Source organism: Lissotriton vulgaris, chromosome 2_1 (genome assembly GCF_964263255.1).
Source record: "Lissotriton vulgaris chromosome 2_1, aLisVul1.2, whole genome shotgun sequence".
Taxonomy (NCBI): Eukaryota; Metazoa; Chordata; class Amphibia; order Caudata; family Salamandridae; genus Lissotriton; species Lissotriton vulgaris.
In genome coordinates, this window is record NC_141687.1 from 1,853,184,898 (window position 1) to 1,853,200,181 (window position 15,284).

Sequence of the window (15,284 nt, forward strand, 5' to 3'; positions counted from 1 at the left end):
AACGGTGATGGATCAAGCCCTGATCTTTGGACTGGGTAAGAGTGGTCTGCTCAATTCAGACCCTCTGTTCATCACCACCCCCTTTTGTAAATCGATTTTGGCCACTATAGGTGTGGCAGGGTATACTCAGACATGAGTCCCTTTCTCACTGCTCCATCAGGATTCAAGCAAGCCGGGCCGAAGAGGCTGAAATGCCAGAAACCGGTCCCCGGTAGCTTGTCTCCTTTCTGGTAAAGAATTGGCTTGGTAGTTTAGTCTGCCCTGTTCCCATGATGCACTGGGCCAGGGACAGACTGATTTGCATATAGCCAGGTTCTGAGCTGGGATGGGGCAGTGAGATAAATAACGGTGATGGATCAAGCCCTGATCTTTGGACTGGGTAAGAGTGGTCTGCTCAATTCAGACCCTCTGTTCATCACCACCCCCTTTTGTAAATCGATTTTGGCCACTATAGGTGTGGCAGGGTATACTCAGACATGAGTCCCTTTCTCACTGCTCCATCAGGATTCAAGCAAGCCGGGCCGAAGAGGCTGAAATGCCAGAAACCGGTCCCCGGTAGCTTGTCTCCTTTCTGGTAAAGAATTGGCTTGGTAGTTTAGTCTGCCCTGTTCCCATGATGCACTGGGCCAGGGACAGACTGATTTGCATATAGCCAGGTTCTGAGCTGGGATGGGGCAGTGAGATAAATAACGGTGATGGATCAAGCCCTGATCTTTGGACTGGGTAAGAGTGGTCTGCTCAATTCAGACCCTCTGTTCATCACCACCCCCTTTTGTAAATCGATTTTGGCCACTATAGGTGTGGCAGGGTATACTCAGACATGAGTCCCTTTCTCACTGCTCCATCAGGATTCAAGCAAGCCGGGCCGAAGAGGCTGAAATGCCAGAAACCGGTCCCCGGTAGCTTGTCTCCTTTCTGGTAAAGAATTGGCTTGGTAGTTTAGTCTGCCCTGTTCCCATGATGCACTGGGCCAGGGACAGACTGATTTGCATATAGCCAGGTTCTGAGCTGGGATGGGGCAGTGAGATAAATAACGGTGATGGATCAAGCCCTGATCTTTGGACTGGGTAAGAGTGGTCTGCTCAATTCAGACCCTCTGTTCATCACCACCCCCTTTTGTAAATCGATTTTGGCCACTATAGGTGTGGCAGGGTATACTCAGACATGAGTCCCTTTCTCACTGCTCCATCAGGATTCAAGCAAGCCGGGCCGAAGAGGCTGAAATGCCAGAAACCGGTCCCCGGTAGCTTGTCTCCTTTCTGGTAAAGAATTGGCTTGGTAGTTTAGTCTGCCCTGTTCCCATGATGCACTGGGCCAGGGACAGACTGATTTGCATATAGCCAGGTTCTGAGCTGGGATGGGGCAGTGAGATAAATAACGGTGATGGATCAAGCCCTGATCTTTGGACTGGGTAAGAGTGGTCTGCTCAATTCAGACCCTCTGTTCATCACCACCCCCTTTTGTAAATCGATTTTGGCCACTATAGGTGTGGCAGGGTATACTCAGACATGAGTCCCTTTCTCACTGCTCCATCAGGATTCAAGCAAGCCGGGCCGAAGAGGCTGAAATGCCAGAAACCGGTCCCCGGTAGCTTGTCTCCTTTCTGGTAAAGAATTGGCTTGGTAGTTTAGTCTGCCCTGTTCCCATGATGCACTGGGCCAGGGACAGACTGATTTGCATATAGCCAGGTTCTGAGCTGGGATGGGGCAGTGAGATAAATAACGGTGATGGATCAAGCCCTGATCTTTGGACTGGGTAAGAGTGGTCTGCTCAATTCAGACCCTCTGTTCATCACCACCCCCTTTTGTAAATCGATTTTGGCCACTATAGGTGTGGCAGGGTATACTCAGACATGAGTCCCTTTCTCACTGCTCCATCAGGATTCAAGCAAGCCGGGCCGAAGAGGCTGAAATGCCAGAAACCGGTCCCCGGTAGCTTGTCTCCTTTCTGGTAAAGAATTGGCTTGGTAGTTTAGTCTGCCCTGTTCCCATGATGCACTGGGCCAGGGACAGACTGATTTGCATATAGCCAGGTTCTGAGCTGGGATGGGGCAGTGAGATAAATAACGGTGATGGATCAAGCCCTGATCTTTGGACTGGGTAAGAGTGGTCTGCTCAATTCAGACCCTCTGTTCATCACCACCCCCTTTTGTAAATCTAGTTCTAATGGACAGCGCAGCACTGGGGAGAAATGTTTACACGCAGCTAAGGTGTTAAGCTATTAGTATTGTAAACGACAATGCCTTTTATTTATGTTTTGAAACTCAAAACATAAATAAAGGCATTGTCATTTACAATGCCAATAGCTCAAACTTGCATGAATGGAAGACCTATTGCATTGCAAATGCTTGTTTATACAAGTCTACAAATCATGGATACATATGACTGAAAACAGGAAACATTAATTTATATGAACACAGTTCATTGTCAATTTGGCTCATGGTGTGAATTACTTGGATTTCATCTAGCTGACGGTGTAATGACAGTGATGGTGTAATAATAATACAAGCGTTTCGGCGGAAATTCCTTCATCAGGAAGCCGTCGCATCAAGCACCGGAAAGGACACCAACAAACAAAGGCTACATGATATTTACGCCCGCAACTGATATATTTTCAACATTCAAAATAATAACAAGCTCATTAAAACCAGCAGGAAAGTTGTTTGCACGGGCCCCTGATTTCTAAAATGAAGGTAAAATACTGACAGGGACCAACCCGGTACTCGCATCTGACTCCGACCACCATCACAGTCGGCCTAAAACTTTTACTTACCCCAGAACCTCACGTTCTAGGCTCACAAACTATCGCTAAAAGTGAAAAGCAGTGACTGGCAATCTTTTTTAAACTTTTCCAAACTTTTTGAAGGGGAAAAGCATGATTTATGAAAACTTTGCAAAAAATAATAACTCTGGTTCCCTTCATCAAGGGATGTCTATTTGAAGATAAAGATACACTCTATTTTCATAAACTGGAGTGGAGTTTTTATTGTGTTGTGTTTCCTACTTATCTACAGTTTTGGGGACAATAAATTCTTTACACTTGTTTTCCTTTGAGTTAAGCCTGACCATTCTATTCAATAGCTACCTAGAACTTAGTTAAGGTTTGATTTAAAGAAACTTACTAGACTTGATATGGATTACTGATATAATTACATAGGGTCCGGTTACGAGTTTGGCAGCCCTCCTGTAGGACAACCACTGCTGCACTCCCAGGAGGACTGTAAAGCTTGTGGTGCACCCGCCCACTAGATTCAGAGTTGAATCCTGGGTAGGCGGTGTAGTGGCGGTGTCATGACAGTGGTCTATTAGGCTCACAGGAGAGCCTAACAAGCAGACCGCTCCAATGACAGGGCCTAATGCACGTCCTGCATGGTATGGCATTCACCATATCGTGCATGCCTCACTGTGAAGGAACCAAGGTGCTATTCTGGAGGAGACAACAAGTGACCCCACGCACGCACCCTCATGTTCAAATTCACCCGGTGACCCTGTTAGGCCCCCCTTACTTGCATGTCCACCACCATTTTCATAGCAGGCCCACCACCATGAAATGGGTGGTGGAAATGCAACTCTGCATATGCTCGGTGATACCCTCATTGGCACCACCAGCATATTCGTGCCCCTTTCCACACTGCCACCACCCCGGGCTCCCAGATCTTGGCGAAGGTGGTGGTCCTGTAGCGGTCCAACAAATAACCAGAGGTAACTAAAGGACTGCAGCCGCTGTTGTCATGTCACCATTTTGATTCAACTTGCTGGTTTGTCCCACTGAAAGCAGCTCGACTAACAGAAAAGTTTCTAAGTCTCAATGCCCGGAGTTGTTTAGAACTCCATTGGACCCAGCCAGCAGCCTGCCTGCCTACAAGCAAATTCCTCCAGAAAATGACAGTCAGAAGGTAAACGTTTCACCATGATGAACCTGTTCTGTGTAACTCACCCGTGCTCCATTGCTGTCAGCCTTTTACCAGGTTTAGCAAGACCAGATACCCATGGTTGGCAGTTTGTGCTTTTTGGCCCTAGAAAATTCTAAAACTCTTACATTTGAGTTTTGTCGCTTTGGTGTCTATTTGATCATTACAATTTGCATTTTTTTTAAAATTAGAGTGGGTTTTTTATTGTGTTGTGTATTCGTCTTATTAAATGTTTCCTTGGAATTAAGCGTGATAGCTCTATGCACAGCTACCCAGGACTGAACTAAAGTTTAAATTAAAGGACTCTAACTTGACCTGGTACAGCATAGTGACATTATTACTCGGTAAATTCTCACAACCATGCCAACTAATAAACCACTTTCTCACAGTGACTATCCTTGCAGTGGTGGCCAGCATGGCTTGCGGGTGGCGGGGCAGGTGGGTCGCACGCATGGGGGGGATTGGTTGTGCATAGTTAATTAAAAAATGTATTTGATAAATAAACGTCCCTTTGCGCCGGGCCCCGTATCTCCGCTCCTGCTCTTCTCCGTCTTGGAGGGAAGAAGAGCCAGGCCCCACTGACCAATCACAATGCTACATTGTGATTGGTAGGCACCCAGGCTCCCCTAACCAATCACAACGCTGCAATGCAGTGTTGTGATTGGTTTTGAGCATACTGGTTCGACCCTCAACCAGGGAATGGGGACCTAGGCGTGTTCCCCACGCAGGCTGTAATGCAGCCTGCATGGAGAACGGGGAAAGTGCACATGACTGGTTTGGGAGGCCTGAGAGGGCCGACCAAACAGTCATTGCATACTTAGGAGTGGGCAAACCACTCCTCCCCTGCCCTGCTCCTAGAGCAGAGCTGCACCGTCCAGTCGCCAGCAAAGCAGCACAAAGCATAACATGAAAATAACTTAGTTATTATCATTTTATGCTTCTTCTTTGCACTGCTTAAAAGCAGTGGAGCGACGCTGCTCCGCCATAGCGGAGGAGCCACCACTGTATCCTTGGTATAATAGTGATGCTGATATAGCAGTGACCTCTTTGATATCTTGTGATCATTGTTGACATATTTGTGGCTGTCCCTGGGATAATAAGGACCCTAGCCTAATGATAGCCATCATTGATATATTGTCAATTGTGTATTGGTATTTCATCATCTTTTTATGGCACTACTTCTGCTGCCTGAGGCATGAGCATGTGAGACTACCGTAATTTATGTTCTTTCTGGTTATCTGTAAGATCTTTGTGAGTGCAACAGTAGTGCTGCTATATAACCATGTAAGATGTGTTTAATTCTGCTGTACATATGATTGTGAAATTTGTATTACTGCCAGTTCCAGTAAATTCTCAATCATGAAAATATGTCTGAGAATCTACTTTGAAAGGTCGGGCAAGGAACGTGAATGTGAAAAAGGATGCTATATACATTTTGAAACAATATAAGTGGTGTAAAATTGTGTACCCAAATATTTCAAACTGTCTGTAATACTTATAGACAGTTTTTAGGCAAATTGTACTGTAAGGCACAGTTTTGCCGTCATTTCTGTGACTGGGGGTGAGTGTCTGAAAAGTCTGACCAGAGCCAGTCTTATGGAGATAACACTGGTAATGATGGGAAAGGGTTTGCCTCATCCTATGATGATGTTAAAGACACTGGTAATGGAGCTACTAGACACCAGTGGGCTGCTGGACACTTCTCCCAATACTGGGCTGGTACTGCCGGGCCAGCAACCAAGGAAAGCAAATAATTTGCCACAGTAATAAAGAGTGCTGGAGAGGTCCTTCCCCTTTCTCTCCACACTACAGAGGTTAAAACTTGTTAACAAAGGTCCCATAGCCTGGCCAGGCACTTACCAAACCTGTCAACCTTTCATGAAGCCCTATCTGGCACGCTGCTTGGCACTTGTGCTAAACCACGCTCTTGTCTCCCCAGTCAATCGACATGTCACCTGTCCCCTTAGACCTGCTCTAGGAGACCTGGATTTCCTCATACAGCACCCGACACCTGGAAGTCTGGTAGTCCACAGATCTAGCTGTAGAGTCAAACATAATACATTTCCTGCCATGCCCCCGGACACAGAGTTAAAATTAGTGGACACGTTTTTAAAGCATATGTTCTTCTCAGCCAGCCACACAATGAGGTCAGACAAATCGAGCTGTTTATTAGGCCGCTACACTCATGTACTCTGGGTCATGGAGGATGACATCTTGCCCGTAGTCCCCGAAGACTGATGGGCTTCTGTAGCCCAAACTATTCAAGATGGTTGGGATGCGGTCAGACTTATCATCCACTTGGACCTGAACACCATGGACTGTCTAGATAGGGCTATGTGAAACAGAATGGTGCTTCAACCTGACGCTTGGAGGAGGTCCCCTGGCTTCTCAGGCGATGTCTTGGCTTCTTAAATGAACATGTATTTTGGCAGATCCCACCCGTTTAGTGAGAACGCCCATTCGGCCATAGAGATTTTTAAGGAGAGCCAGGCCACGGCCGGCTCCTTCGGCCTTTCAACTCCAGTCAGACTATTCTCCCCATAATTTTGTCCTTTGTGGAGATATGCCAGGGGTTAGTGCATCGGCAACATCGGGATCCCCTGCTCAAACAACATGCTTTCTAGTCCTTTCGTAGTCAGGGCTGTGGGCCCAACATACAGCGACCTGACCACCAGGGGTAGCATTCATCCCAGTCTTCTGCCCCTCCTGCCATAACTTACAAGCCCCTTTAGTACACCCTTACCAGTATACAGCTACCCATTAGGAGGAAAGATCAGTCACTTGATGGAGGGCTGGCAACAAATCACATCTGACAAATGAGTCTTGCAGATTGTTCAAGAGGGCTTCGGCCTTTTATTCCTTTTTGACCAACAGGACAATCCACATACTTCAGATTACTTCTCGAGGGCCACATCTCTGTTTTATGCCAGAAAATAGAGGCTGTTTTGACCAAAGGAGCCATAGAGAGGGCACCGACCTCAGAAGTAGGGACTACTTCCTTGTGCCAAAGGATGACGGAGGCCTCCATCTTATCCAAAACCTTTATACTCTCATTGTCTTTCTATGCAAGAACAAATTCAAAATGCTCACCCTGGCCCAGGTCCCCTCTGCAAACCCAAAGGGGATGATGGACGTAGTGTTGAATATTGCAAGCACTCAATCCCAGTCAGCTGATCTGGGTTTAATCCATCATCATTCTTTAGCTCACTCTGCCACCTCAGTTCAGGCATGGCCATATGCAAATCAGTCTGACCCTGTGCCTCATGGGAACAGTCCAGCCCGAACTGCCAAGCCATGTCTTCCCTGGACCGGAAACAAGCATCCTGGGACAGGTTTCTGGCTAATCAGCTGTCATCAGCCAGGCTAGCTTGAATCCAGTGGCAAAGTGAGCAAGGGACCCATGTCTGCGCATACCCTGCCAACTTAGGTATCGCTTTGTTTGACCTGAGTTGGCAGGGTATGCCCAGACGGATCACTGACATAATATCGTCGACCACAATATTGAGTTAGAAAAATATCCGCGATTAAATATCGACTACAAATATATCAACATCCAATACTTAATTAAGAAACTACAAAAATATCGACTACAAAATATCGACTAAAATATTTATCGAAATTAACTATATCGAAAGACAAAATATAGAATAAACAAATATCGATTCTTAAAAAAATAAACAGTACACAACAAAAATATCGAAAACAAATATATAGATGACACTAATATCGAAAATTATGGTATATCGACACTATAAAAAATACATAAAACATTTTAAATACAATACAACTAGATATTTTAAATATATAACACACTCCAAAAGATATATAATACAAATAATAAACATTGTTTCAAAAACATTAAAAAAAGAACACATTTTAACCACATATAATCCGAACATTGCAGTGAATTTAAAAATAAACATAATACTTTGAACATTCAGGGGCCCATTAGGATGACGGGCGGACTTTGTCCGCCCGTCATGCTACCGGTGATTGCGACCGCCCGCCATAAGGGCGGGGGTCCCGTGGGGGCTATTAGGATGTGCCCGCCACAGTGGCGGGCACATCCTTTATTTGTAGCATTGTGGCGGGCGGTGCACTCTGCACCGCCCGCCACAATGCAAAAAATGCATTTTCACATTTGCATATGCAAAGCGGCAGGCACCGCGCAGTGCCTGCCGCTTTGTATATTCAAATGAAGGGGGGTACCATAGGTACCCCCCTGTGCACTCCCACCTCGGCCTTCAACATGGGGGCCCGCAGGGGCCCCCAATGGCAACAACCGCCTGCCTTTCCGTGGCGGGCTCACCGCCGCGGAAAGGCACCTATGGCCACATATGCAAATATGGCTGGCGGTGTCTGATAGACACCCCCACCATATGAAACCTTTTCCGCCCCGGCCGCAAGGCGACCGGGGCGGAAAAGTGGCGGGCAGTGTTTGCCACCGCTGCGGTCCCCCCCGCCATTGTAATGTGGCGGGGGGAAAAGGGTGGCGGGCGGGCATTTCTGTCGGGCGGATCGCCACCGCCACCATGGCGGTGGAGATCCGCCCGACATCATAATGGAGCCCATAGTTGCTAAATATCATTACATTTATTTTAAATGAAACAAAGAACAAACCAGGTTTACTGCAGAAATCTTAAATCGATAAAATGTCAACAACACCAAACAAAGCTATTAAATTGAAAAAAATTCAAACCAACCAATAACAATCTCCCACTCTTACATCATCCAATCAAATGAAGCAACTAATCAAATACACAGTATAAAAGGATTATTTTCCTAATGCTATTTCCTGCTTCTAACTCTAAAAAAAGAAGGTGACACTCTGACCAACTGTTTCCTGAGAAAACTACTTTACCAGACAAGACTCCTACAGAAATAATTGAAGTAAGTTAAACTAATTTGTAAATGAAACAAAAGTATTAGGCTAAAAGTTCTACTATTTCTCGAAACTGTTTAAATAACATTTCTTTTTTACCTTTTACATTTCTTCTACAGACATCTCCAAAACACAGCAATAAACCTTTAACAGATTATTTACTACCAAATGCTAATTGTAAGTATATTTAAATGTTTTCTAACACACCAACTGCATAAATGAAACCCACATTTCTAATACACATTTTATCTTTATTCTATCTTCTTAACAGAAATGTTGAAGACATCAAAAAAATATTCCATCTTGTAAGTTATCAAAATGTCAATAAAGTCTTGCAACAAAAAAATACTCCATCAAAGCTAAAGACTCCACAAATTAAAAAAGTAAGTATATTTTTTAAATTATTTAAGAACCCTAAAATCCTAACTACAAGACAGCTTCCCCCTTCAAACCTCTCAAAATGTTTTAAGAGAGTAGAATAACCAAGTTTTTTTAATTTCTACCAACAGAAATAAAACAACAAAATAGAAGAGAAAGCTTGAAAACACCTTTTGAACATTTCAAATTACAACAAAAAATAAATGTAAGTATACTCATTGAAATATGAATGCACTTAAAACATGTAAAGCAGTATTTTAACTTAAAATGTATTTCTTTCTAATCTTTCCTAGCACAACAAATATAAACATGACTGAAGGTGCTGAGTTTGTTATGTCACAAAAGAATAAACTATTATTATGTTATATGGGGTGTGTGTATACTCAAGAAAAACAGTCAGAACGTAAAGTATTTTGGAAATGTAGCAAATACTACTCTAACAAATGCTATGGTAGAGCTACAACTGAAGAAGCTAATGTACTATCTACCAAGGAACACAATCACCCCCCTAACGTAACTGAAATTGAAGTCAGGGATGCCCTTGAAAGCATAAAAGAAGCTAGTACAGTGACTGACAAACCAACAACTCAAATATCAAAAGAGGAACTCTTAAAAGTTCCTCAACGTGCTTCTGGGCATCTACCCTCAATTGACTCCCTAAAACGAACAATTGCAAGGCAAAAATGAGTCACAACAACTACTCAACCTAACCCAAAAACGTTTGAAGAAGTTGTCATTCCCCCAGAACTGAGTATAACTCACAATAAGGAACCATTCTTACTATTTGACAACAAATGCCCTACAAACCGAATTATAATGTTTGCTACTGCAAACAATTTAAGAAAATTACAAGACTGTCAACACTGGATGATGGATGGGACTTTTAAAACATGTCCTAAACCATTTTACCAGCTCTACAGCATACATGGACTGTACCACCATTCTAACATCCCATTAATTTACTGTTTATTGCCCAAAAAACAACAAAATACATACACAGAAGTCCTAAATACAATAAAACAGGAAACAAATAATTATTTTCCACAGAAAATAATTATTGATTTTGAACTAGCAATGATCAATAGTATATTAAAAACTTTTCCACACACAGCAATACAAGGGTGTTATTACCATTTTAATCAAAGCATTTGGAGACACCTACAAAAATCAACATTAAGCATACAGTATGCTACAAACAGCAGTTTTGCATACCAAATAAAAAAATTAATTGCCCTATCCTATGTCCCTGTTACAGACGTAGCAGAACATTATAACATACTAATCGATAGCCCATATTAAAAAAAAATGAAGATACACTAGCACCACTCCTCGACTACTTCAAGGACACATAGGTGGGAAGGCTACATCGATCTGGCCATAGACGCCAACCTAAATTTCACATAGCTTGGTGGAATGTATATTTAAGTACACTCAATCAAGAAGCTAAAACTAACAGTGTTGAAGGATGACACAATGCATTTCAAGCTACCACTAGCAGAGGGAAACCTACTGTCCAAAAACTAATCGAAGCTTTACAAAAAGAACAAAGCTACCAAGAGCTATGCATACAACAATCAGTAACCAAATAGGACCTAAACTAACTAAACAGACTAAACAAATGTTTAGACTACTCCAAAGCCAAGTCACCTTATATCCTTCTACACGAGGCCTAGACTACCTATCCCTAATAGCCAAAAGCCTACTGTGAATTATATACACACAAATAACAGTACTCTATTTTATTTATACAAAATCTGATAAGTAGCATGAAAATATTATATTATAACAAATATTCTATAATTGTCATACATATTTATGTGTATTTAAAAAAAACTGGATGTAGACAATTAAACAATATTTCTTATAATATAAAAAATAACAATAATAATAACAATAGCATTTCCCACCCAAATAAAATAAAATTAATAAACTTAAAATTCAAGTTGCTAAAAAATACGTAATCCAACCACTTGTAATCCATGTTCTCCATTGGTAATCCCTTACAATTACAATTTGTGGAAACCCTCAAAAACCCGAAAACAAGTGAAATTGAAAAAAAACGCTCCAGGAAATCCCGATTAAAAAAAAGTGTGGTAACTTTATTATTTAAAGTGACATACACACACTTTTAGTTAAAAAAAAGCGCATGATCTTCTCCAAATCCAATTCGATACCCTTAAAAACCCGAAAAGTCGTTTCAAAATTAAAGAATCGCTCCAGGAAAGCCCGACAAAACAAAGGGGCTCATTAGGATGGCTGGCGGACTTTGTCCGCCCGCCACCCTAACAGAGAACGGGACCGCCCGCCATAAGTGCGGGGGTCCCGTAGGGGGGATTAGGATGTGCCCGCCACAGTGGCAGGCACATCCTGTATTTTCAGTATTGTGGCCGGCGGTGCTCTCTGCACCGCCCACCACAATACTGAAAATGACATGCAGCATTTGCATAACCAAAGCAGGAGGCACCGCGCGGTGCCTGCCGCTTTGATTATGTAAATGTGGGGGTACCACAGGTACCCCCCGTGTGAACCCCCCCATTCTCCTTCACTCTGGGGGCCCGCCGGGGGCCCCCAGAGCGAAGACCGTCTGCCTTTTCAATGCCGCCACGGAAAGGCATGTCAATTTGCCAATTGTAATATGGCTGGCGGTGTCTAACAGACACCGCCACCATATTAAACAATTTCCGCCCTGGACGCAAGGCGACCGGGGCAGAAAACAGGCGGGCGGTGTTTTACACCGCCGCGGTCCCCCCCGTCATCCTAATATGGCGGGGGGAATTGGGCAGTGGATGTCGGGCGGATTGCCTCCGCCAGGCCGGCGGTGGCTACTGCCAGCCTGGCGGAGGCAATCCGCCCGACATCCTAATGACCCCCTAAGTGTGGAAACTTTATTAAAAAAAGTAACATACACAAACTTTTATTTAAAAATAACGCATGATCTTCTCGTAATCCAAATCGATACCCTTAAAAACCCGAAAAATAGTTAAAAAGTGTAAAAATCGCTCCATGAAACCACGAGAAAAGGAAAGAGGGTATAAAAACATTAATTTAACAAACTAATACACTCTTCTTTCCAAAAAAAAGATGCATCCTTCTCCGGAACGAAACGGCGGAATCCTGTTACCTGAAAAAAATATCGAACACAAAACCACCCACAAAAAAGCCCCCCAAATATTACAAAATACACATAAACATTATTATAAAACATTCAATCAACATATGTTTAAATCAAACACAGAAAATAAACTTGGCCTCAAACACTCACAACACCTCCGTAAAAAACAACTAACACCTAAAACATACCAAAACCGTGACAAAATACCTAGAGTAATACTACACACCTCCAAAATACACTCAAACACTACTACTCTCTAACATATAATAGTTAAAAATAACCTTACCTTTCCCAACGCGACACAGCATCCAACCGCGAGCTTCTCCAGTCCGGAATGAAGCTAAATAACCTTACGCGGTAAAAAAATAATCCCATTTACACAATAATAGAAACTTAAACATATTAAATACAATGTTCTAAGTAAAAATAAAATATACTACTAAACTTAAAATATTATACATTTATTTCTATCACTTATAAAAATAATTGTAGATAAATTCTCCTTAGGAAATTAATAATAATTAATAAAAAATATTACTAATTATTATTAATACTTCATTTAATATACAAACAGTGTAATAAATACATAGAACAAATACAACTTGAGTTTATATATTAATTGACATTTATGTATTATTTATCAAGTTACTATACCATTATATAACATTTGTAAATTAATAATAATAATAAATAAGAACTATTATTTTTTATTATTATTAATCATATTTATGTATATAAATTGTTAATAAATACAGAACCTAATTTACACTTGAGTGAATATTGTCCTAAAAATGTTTGTGGTAAAATATGTAATAATTAAATAACCTATGTAAATTAATAATAATAAATAATATTATATTACTTATTAGTATTAATAATTGTATCTATGTATGTAAATAATTTACAAATACAAATCAAACATTGTACCTCACTGTAAAAATTATTATCTTTTTTCTATTGTATTAAAAAGTACTTTTTAATTAAATAACTTTAGTATATACTTAACAATAATTAATTACAAATAATATTTTTATTAAGAACATTGTATTTTATATGTATAAATGTTATTAAAAATATATTTTGCATGTCAAAGTAGAAAATATGTACTTACCTTTTTATTGATTTTTGTTCATGTAAAAATGCTAAATATTTAATTAATAAAATTAATATATTATATATTAACATTATTTATTAAATCTTTAAAATACTAAAAAACAAACACTTTGTAAAAATCTTTATCAATTTTAAAATGTATTTACTATGTTTATAAAAATCCTAAAACAAAACTGTATATATTATTGTTTGAAATACTGTTAAAAAATATATATTTTGAAATATAAAACATTTATGAATATAAATAAATGTAATGTCATACATTTTATTACCTACAATGTAACAAAAAGAATATATTTTTTTTTTCTGTACTGTACATATTATAAATACAATCTGTTAATAAAAACTTTCAAACACTACATCTCTACTTATTTTGCTGCTAATAATAAAATGTTATTTTTAAAGTGTTATTATTATAATAATATTTATATATTTACATCTATATTTTTCCATTAAAAATATTGAATCTGTAAATATAATATAAAATCATATATTTTGTTACATGACTTTTATGATTAAATGATAAAACATAAATAACTTACTATCCCCACTCCATTCAAATAACAGTTAAGGAATGTGCTGGACACAAACCCCATTTAATTTACTATTCCCACTCCCAAAAGGTGAAAATCAGGGAAGGTGCTGGACACAGACCCATTATAAATTACTATTCCCACTCCAGTCATATAAAAATCAGGGAAGGTGCTGGACACTAACCCCATTTAATTTACTATTCCCACTCCAATAAGGTGAAAATCAGGGAAGATGCTGAACACAGACCCAGTATAAATTACTATTCCCACTCCAGTCAGATAAAACTCAGGGAAGGTGATGGACACTAACCCCATTTATTTTACTATTCCCACTCCAATAAGGTGAAAATCAGGGAAGATGCTGAACACAGACCCAGTATAAATTACTATTCCCACTCCAGTCACATAAAAGTCAGGGAAGGTGCTGGACAGTAACCCAATTTTAATTACTATTCCCACTCCAATAAGGTGAAAATCAGGGAAGGTGCTGGACACATACCCATTATAAATTAATATTCCCACTCCACTCAGATAAAACACATTGAAGGTGCTGGACACTAACCCAATTTAATTTACTATTCCCACTCCAGTCAGATAAAAGTCAGGGAAGGTGCTGGACAGTAACCCAATTCTATTTACTATTCCCACTCCAATGAGGTGAAAATCAGGGAAGGTGCTGGACACAGAGCCATTATAAATTACTATTCCCACTCCAGCCAGATAAAACTCAGGGAAGGTGCTGGACACTAACCCAATTTAATTTACTATTCCTACTCCAGTCAGATAAAAGTCAGAGAAGGTGCTGGGCAGTAACCCAAATTTATTGACTATTCCCACTCCAATGGGGTGAAAATCAGAGAAGGTGCTGGACACAGACCCATTATGAATTACTATTCCCACTCCAGTCAGATAAAACTCAGGGAAGGTGCTGGACACTAACCCAATTTAATTTACTATTCCCACTCCAGTCACATAAAAGTCAGGGAAGGTGCTGGTCAGTAACCCAATTTTATTTACTATTCCTACTCCAATAAGGTGAAAATCAGGGAAGGGGCTGGACACATACCCATTATAAATTACTATTCCCACTCCACTCAGATAAAACTCAGGGAAGGTGCTGGACACTAACCCAATTTAATTTACCTTTCCCACTCCAGTCAGATAAAAGTCAGAAAAGGTGCTGGACACTAACCCAATTTTATTTACTATTCCCACTCCAATTAAGTGAAAATCAGGGAAGGTGCTGGACACAGAGCCATTATAAATTACTATTTCCACTCCAGTCAGATAAAACTCAGGGAAGGTGCTGGACACTAACCCAATTTAATTTACTATTCCCACTCCAGTCAGATAAAA